Consider the following 8,674-nt stretch of genomic DNA (forward strand, 5'->3'; position numbering starts at 1 on the left):
AGCACAGCCTAGGCTGAGTATTTGCCTAGCACCATTTTGGATACAGTCAGAGCTGGGTGACAAGAGAGGAAGAGAAGCACCCACAAAACAGGCTATCAAAGTTAAGAGTGATCAGCTCCTGAATGCGAGCGGCATGGTTACAGAGGGTGCACAGGCAGGAGGGGAAGATGGCTGGAACAGGGAGACAGCGCAGTGAGGCTTCCTGCAGTTTGGCTGGGATACGGGACACCTTTCCTCAGCTCTGTGCAGGCACCACACCAGCTGCCGTGCCCAGGGTGACAAGGAAACGCAGGCCAAGCTGCTCTTCCTGGTGGAAAGGACATCTCGGGCAGCAGCACTGAAGCCACGATGGCAATAGAAAATGGTGGCTCGCATCCAGCTTCCCCTCCGTGCTGCAGATGGTGGCTGCAGGCCGAGTGCTCGCTGTGGGTACGGACGGGACCACAACAGCAGTGATGCCCGCTGAGCCTTCTCCTGTGGAAGATGGGGAGCAGGGGCAGTGAGCTGTCAACACCCTGCCCACCTGCGGGCACCCAAAGTCCACTCCAGTACTAAACCCAGGGGAGGCTAAGAACCGAAAGGAATTCCTTCCTTCCCCCCGCAGCACCAGCTCCTTCTGGGCAGGATGTGGGCACATGTGGGGGCAGGGAAACACCACAGAGAAGCCATTCCCCTGCTGCCTTCTCCCACTGCTAAGGGGGCTCTCAAGAGCATTTTTTCCCCTGTGACAGCCTATGTCTTCCAGCACAGGAGGAGGGAGCTGAAGGAGGGATCTGAGGTGGGAGACTGGAAGAACTCAAGGGTAAGAAACACCCAGAAGCCATTTGCATGGCTTAAAAGAGTGAGGGCTCAGGACTGGAGAGGCGCAGTGCTTCTCCTTGCATGCAGGGGAGCTCCTCCTGCTACCACAGCACTGAGCTGCTGACAGCAAGAGTGAAGTCCAGGGAGGATCTGAGGTACAAGGAAGAACAAACAACAAACCTCCCCCTGGTTCAAGTATTTAGTGAGCCTTCAGGCATACGGAAGCCCCAGGATGCATCAAGAGGTTGAGCACTGCAAACATTTCCACAGCCCGTGGGTTTCCTGCCATGGTTGGTCCCCAGCTCCCCTGGCTCCGTGCACCTAGCCAGGGCAGCTCAGCTGTTTTCTGAAATGTCCTTGGATTTCTGCAAGACTTTCCCTGAAGCTGTCATGAGTGAAGAGCCACCAGGTCAGCAGCATAGGCTGCTCCAAAATCATCACTAGGCCACCTGAAGAAAGGGGAGGTAGATTTCCAGCGAAACATGCCAGTCTCCAATAAAGCCCTGCTGTGCTTCAGAAACCACATGCCTATGTTTTAAATTCATGGTGGGTCTCATTAATCTAATCTACAGCCCCTCCAAATTACAGTACCAACATTCACAACTTCCCTTGCCAAGTGCCTGCTTTACTTGTTTGGTGCCTCAGTCTGCCCATGTGGAAAGAAACTTCCAAATCTCATAAAACAGTACAACAGGACAGGGAATAAGCTCCAACCACCAACCCCCAGCCCTGCCCTCAAGGCCCAGGGCACCTGGAGAACAAACCTTCCTCCCCAGGGAGGCCACTTAGGCCTAGCCCAGGGGTGACAGCTGTGCGTGTGCTGCCGTGACACTTTCAGGTTTTGTTCCAGCTGCTGTTCAAACAAAACCAAATCCCCCTTTGGACTCCTGCTCATTTCCAATTCTACATCCGCGAGACCTCATGAATAATGCCCCTCTGATCTAGTTGCTTCAGGCTCCCTGCTCACCTTGGAGCCAGATTCCTGGGCTTGATTAATGCCCCTTTTCCACCCTTCTCCCCCACCTCAAAAGCACAGGCCATGATGTCTCTTCCTTGCCCCAGCCCCCCGTCCCCATCCTCAGGTGGGAGCAGGAGCTGTGCCATGTTTCCAGCAGTCTTCTGAAGCTACCCCCTCAGGCCACGATGCGGCACAGCTCAGTGGCAAAGCAAATCACAAAATGCTGTTGCATAACAAGAAGGAAAAGAGATGCAGGAGGGAATAGTCTTACCCATAAAACGATTAAGGCAACAGCTGCAGAGCTCGCTGACTGCCATGGTGCCTGCAGGGAGAGCAGGGCAGCACCACCGACCTTGAAGATTTGGGCTAAGGGGGGAGGAGGCACAGCGTATGAGAGAGAATTCGAAAGCAGAACAAAATGAAAGTGTGTTTTTTGATGTCCTTTTGGTACTAGGCATCTACAGGTTCATCCTAGGCCTCCCAGGGCTCAGATGGGGAAATTTTTTTGCAGACAGGTGAAAACAAACCAAGGGCTGACAAGGCACGAAGCTGGGAGAGAATCCAAAGGAGGCCACACATTGCTGCCAGCCTGAGTATTCCTGCCTTTAGAGGAGAGAGGATGCCAGACCAGGTCTGGCAGCTACAGATACATGGCCCTTACCTTGGTTGTCATTCACCTCGTGCCCTCTTTAGCACTGTTGGTAATCCACCAGTTGCTACCCCACCACCAGGCTGTGATCTTGCAAGAAGCAACCTCTGCCAGCACGCCTGGCCCCTCAGCAAGCACCGTGTCAGCATGGTTACTTGGCTCCTGCAGGCTTGGATCTTCCCCTAGCTGTCCTTACTCTGGCCTGGATCATCTTCAGCTGCTGACATGTCACAGCAAAAGCTTGGTGGAAGGATGCTTTATCCCCCCGAGAAGCTTCCTCTGAAGTTCCCCCACTGGTCTTGCCTTGTATCAGAAGCAGTTGATGCCAGTCTCTGAAATGCTCATCGATTGCCTTTCCTCTGATCTCAACTCTGTTCTTTCCTTCTTCCTTGCAATCCAAATGGATACTATTGACCAGCGCCTCTCCTACAATCATTTGTCCTACAGCAGTTTTCTCTGAGAGCAGTGCCTTTGCTGTGATTTATTAAAACAGACATTCTGCCTTTAATTGCATCCTTTCCTTCACTGCAAGGCTGTGCTAGCATCACCACCTTTCAGCTTTGCACTCCGCCATCTGCTTTCAAAGCAAACCCCGTGTTATTCCTTCTACATGTACGATCCTTTTCTTAAGGCTTCAGGCCTTCTCTTCACCTAAGCCATCCCAGTTTTGTGTTCCTGTCAAAAATATTCCTCCAGTTCAGCAAGAAATTTTACTGAACAATTTTGCTGATCCCCAGTCAAAATGTGTTGTGTTGAATAACATTTTGGCTCTGTCTTGAAGAGATTGACATACTTATGCTACATCATAAAGCACTTTCCAATCCATTAGTAACTAAATAGGATATTAAACAGCAACCATTAGCAACAAAGACTTGAAATCAGCAGGCACAGATAGCTTGCACCCATGAGTCCTACAAGAGCTGCCTGAGGATATCTCCAACCTACTTACATCGTTGTTGTGGTTTTTCTTTTTCTTTTTTTTTTTTAAATAATCCTTGGCATAAACAGAAACTTCAGGAGACTTACTGAGTGTAAAAATGCACTAATGCTCAAAAAGGCCAAACAGGATGATTAAGTAAGGAAGAAACCAACGAGCCTGACAAAAAACAGTGTAGACAAAATAATAAGAAACCCAGGAGGGCGTTTATAATAAAAGCATTTGAAGATGGGTGGGCAGCTTCTCAGTGATCTGTTAATCCGTACCTTTCCCTCTCTGCCAAGTAGTGGTCTAATTCTTGATCCATCTCATACCATGAATGTCCTGACAGTTTTGCTATCTTTGATATCCCTCATTGCATCCTCCTTTTGTGAAGCAGCCTATTTTGCTTTCCCCCTCCACACGGCTCTTTCACAGCAGCCCTTAGTAACTCAACAGTTTTCACTTTATATGCTTCTCTCTTTTGCATTTGAAATCAGTTAAGAATGTGCTACTTAACTTCTGATCTTTGGCTCTTCCTGACCTTGCTTTGCACTTGGACAGTAGGTGTTTGTGCTCTTGTTATCCTTTATTTAAATCTCTCTCATCAGACTTGCTTCCCATGGGATTTTGCCTGGAAGTTATCAAATTGCTTAAATTCACTTTCTTCAGCTGCACTGGCTTTTTTTGGGTTGTTACCACATAGTTCATGAATTTTACTACAGGACGTACCACTTCATGTACCTTCACAATCTCATCTCAACCATCTCCTCCCCATTTGTCACCCAGTTTCCTTCTCCACCTTGTAACCAAAAAATTGTCTCTAAAGTATTTTAAGGGATCAGCACACAGCCAGGGTGGGACTCAGCTGGCCCAACACAGACACATTCATCTGGGCGAGGAACATAAACTCCCTTTCTGGTCAATGGAGAAACATGGGCGCTCCAGAACTACCTCATCCGAAACTAAATGGTGAATAAAAGTTGGATGAATGAAGCTCAGGAACTACCCTTTATCAACTGCAAGGGTGTCAGCTGCAAGACAGCAGGATAACGAGCTTTGGATGAAATCTGGAGATAAAAGAATGACTGCAAGAATGATAAATATGGAAAAAGCATTTTCCAGTAACCATAACGCTTGGTAGGCTATGCCCATTCAGGTAAAAGCACAAACTTTATATTTCCAGATCATGCATTACAAGGGACAGAACTACAGTTTAGAGAAAACAACTCTGAAGTCTAAGAAAATCACATGTAAACCGGGAAGTAGTGGTAGGAGTGATGAAAATTTATTTCAGCATATGGAACTGGGGAGACTGATGCTGGATGACAGAGAACAGTTTAGGAAACCATAGAGGTAAACTGAAGAAAATGAGAAAAGAGGCACAGAGATCAGAGGGACAGAGAAAGCAAGTTAGAAATTTGCAGTAAATGTTTCTATATTTGGTTAGCAAAAAGATTAAGCAGCAGCTTGAAGACAGAGCACAAAATCTACACAAAGAGAAAATATCAAGTTATATAAAAAACTCATTCTTGTTGAGTAACATGAAAAGGAAAATGGCTGTAATTTAGGGACACAGAAACCTGGTGGATTCAGAACATGATATAATGAAAACCACGTACGGGGCATTATGCAAATGGCATCAATCATCACCTCTGTGAGCTCAGTCACCTGAAGAAAGAAGCCATTCTTTTAGAGGGCAGTGTGAAGTTTTATTTCAGCTGTAATCAGCACACTCTGAACAGTATTTAATTCCTCTTCCTTATAGTCATCTCCCTACACCCTAGAACAGCTTCTGTACAAGGAGTCCTTCCTTCCAGAATAATAGCCTGAATCAGGCAATACCCAGAGACCAACTTGCACTTTCTGAAACAGTACAAAAATATCCATGGGCTTTCCACTAGCCACCTGTCAGCCTATTTTATCACTTTGTGCAGGTCATAGTCCAGTTTCCAGCTGTCCTGACTTTACTTCAACAGCCCTCGGACCATGTCTAAACAGACTGGTTGGCTCTCCTCCAGCAACGATTTAGGCATCAGTGTGTAGCCACAAACAAGGCGGCTGTATTTTTTCCCCCTTCTAGTTTTACGTTAGTAATGGCAACCCCTTGCTATCCTGTACTCAAAAGTAAACACTTCCCTGTTACTACAGCCTGGCGTACAGCCTGACTCAGATTTACAACATTCCAGTTTTATTACGTTCTTGCATTGTTTTATTAGATTTTTGCATTTAGTTCACAGCAAGGGCCGCATTTGTACAAAACTGTCAGTCTGATGTTACGGACACTACACACTCTAAGAATGACTCATAGAAAAATGTTGGTTCCTTGAAAAGATTACTCGATCTGTCAAGTTAAATGTCTAAAGGCAACCTACCAGAAGTCTGATGAATACACCCATTAAACAGGACGTATTACACATACTTACAATTTAACACAGTTTTACCATAGAGAAATAAATCCATGTCAACAGACAGTACTTCATCTTCAGCCAAATGTACCAGTTTCGCTTCCTGCTGTGCTCATCAGCGCATCGCTTGGACTGCAGCAAGACCCGACCTCCGGGAATTGCAGTCCAGCAACATTTGCATGCTAAAAGCTGATGCTGGCAACGACTTCTGGCTTGTAGATCACTGCTGTCCTAACTCAGATTCGCCATTGGAGAACTTCAGTTGTGCATGTGAGGAAGAGAAGGGAATGGGGTGGGGGAGCTGAAACAAGACATAGCCCGGAAGAGAATGCTAGAAAGAATAGGTGTTGAGAGGTATTTATTACAAAGTTGAATTCAAAATTCTACCACATTTTCCATGATTCCCTGTACAAAATACATTTATAGCTCAAGGGACCATTTTCCCTTTCACATCATACAGTGCAGTAATCCCACTTTTAGAACATGGACAGATGGACACATGCACACACACGCAAACACCAGCAGCATTAGTAAGAAAGGCTCAGATGATAAGACAACTACAAATGAGCCCCTCTCACCGCTGCTCCAAACTCTTGGTCCGAGCTGGGTAAGTTCTCCAGGATGGCTCTGAACAGTTCCTCTTGTAAAACACAATAAACTCATTTGCTGAGGTTTTAGGACCAAACACAAATTCAGCCGGAGTGGTTTCTGAGCTAGTACCTCCCCTACCACAGCTGTTACCCATGACTATCATAGCCCTTGACATTCAAAGAGAAGAGCGCAAGTGAATTAAAGAAGTTAAGCAACTCACAACCAACCGTGCAACTCAGGTCTTAGTGCCTTAAAATAGACAATTTTCAGTCCTGACTGCTTGCAGCCCACAGCACCATGAAGACAACAAATATGCGATGGAGGTGGTCTTCTCCTCATCTTCCCTTTTCCAGCTGGAAAGAGCCTTATGATATTCTAACAGTCCACATGTTTCTGCCTTCATAGCAGTTACTTGACCAGTTAAGTGGGGAGGAAGGTCGCTTTACCACCCAAGGAGTGGTCACTTGCTGTAAAGGGGAAAAAAAAATCTTACCTACATTCCTCAGCTGGTGGAGATGCAGGGCTACAGCCAAGGAGATTTTCACATTGCTGCAGTATCTTGAGAGGAGGAAACGGTGTTACAGTGGTACTTATGCAGAGTGCCAACTCAGACTAAATCACACAGGCATGGCCTCTGGAAGGGAAAAATCTAAGTGCAACAATGGAGAATTTCAGGTAAATGCCTGTGTTTCCACATTGACAGCTGGTTCACTCTCAAGTCCCTTGATAAAGATTCTCAGAGGTATACAGAGGGACAGTTGGCAGAAAAATCCTACCCTATTAAACATTTCTTTACCTTTCCATAATTTGGTTCTGGTTTTACTCTCACTGCAAGTGATAGGTTCACTCAGGATACTATGTGGTGTCCTGTCCTACCCCTTGTTCTGACTCCCCTAAGAAACAGACGCACAACCTAAAAACTTGGAGGAAAACCAATTACATGTCCTGTACTGTGGGAAGCACTTGAAAAAGTAGAAGGGAGGAGAGAGATATAAAGAGGTAGAACATATCAATGCTCTCTGTGCACCACCAAGGCCACCCAATCGATACAAAAAGAAAACTCCACAGAGAGTGGTGCTGGTTGTCCTGTTCACAGGACTGTGAGTGAGGCTGGCAAGCAATGCATGACACACAATCCTCCACCTGGACTAAGGGTAACACTGACAAAGGAATCTCCAGTCAAATCTTCCTCACAGCCACAACTCTGAGTGTGTGTAGTCCACCTCCTGGACACAGGCCAGTCCCTGCTGCTGGAATACGTGTGTGTGCAGAAGTATCCTGACGCAGCTGTTAACGCAACCTTTTTAAGACAAATGGCTTGTCTAGGATAAGCCAGGTGAGCTTAAAGACCATCTATCTATCCTGCAAGGACTGAAGAGGTGAAAATATTTTTTACACACACACACACGCAAAATTTGAAACAGGGAACCTGGAGGCTTGCAGCTTTGTGTGTTCTGAATCTATAGACGCGGTTTGATGAAACACTTCAATAGCAATAAAAGGAGCCCTGTCAAACAAACTTCAAAGCAAGCAGCTGCTCCAGAGAGCAGCACCTTCTGGCCCTGAAAAGCACCGCTAGCTATTTTCCACATGACTTGGGAAGAGGACTAATAAGCAACCCTCAGGATGAACCTGAACTCATTCCACAAACATTTATGGAAAAGCTGAACTAAGGCAGCCCAAATTCCATTCAGAATGCAAAGAGTGCCCTGTACCCCTTACCTCATTCCTGCGCCACTCTGAGACCTTTTGTATCAGACTCAGTTAAGGGAATCCTGTTATATTTTAATGATCTAGCAAGACAATGGTTACTATTCTGTTCTAGCTATGGCCTGACAAGTTGTTTTTTTTTGTCTGTTTGTTTTTGAGAAGCAAATATTGAGGATCAAACACTATTTTTCCAGTGTTGTTCTACTGTAAGAAAGCAGCAACATCCACTTACACTTACTTGAAAACCCAAGCCTTGGAGTCCAGTGGTTGCAGGTGAAATGTGTGCTTTTTTAATGTCTACCATCTAGTCTTCAAATGTAGACCTTTTAATACTATTAAGTACAGATAGAAAAGATTCAGCTGGACGTTGCTCCCTCTGGTGGAATATCTGGATTATTTTTTCCACTGTATGCCTCCATCCCATTACCAGCACACAAGACCTAAGAAATAGGGTAGTCTCAATGCCAATCAAGTGTTCTCAGGGAATTTTTGAACTGGCAATCCTAAAAAAAAAAAAAAATAATAATAATAATCCTGTGTCTATACTGAAACAGAAGCAGGGGGGATGGGAGTAGGACAACTACCACCTTCAGCCAGCTAAGCCCCAGATTCAGATGCATTGTGCTATTGCGTAACACAAG

Source organism: Anser anser (assembly GCF_964211835.1).
Source record: "Anser anser genome assembly, chromosome: 5".
Lineage (NCBI taxonomy): Eukaryota > Metazoa > Chordata > Aves > Anseriformes > Anatidae > Anser > Anser anser.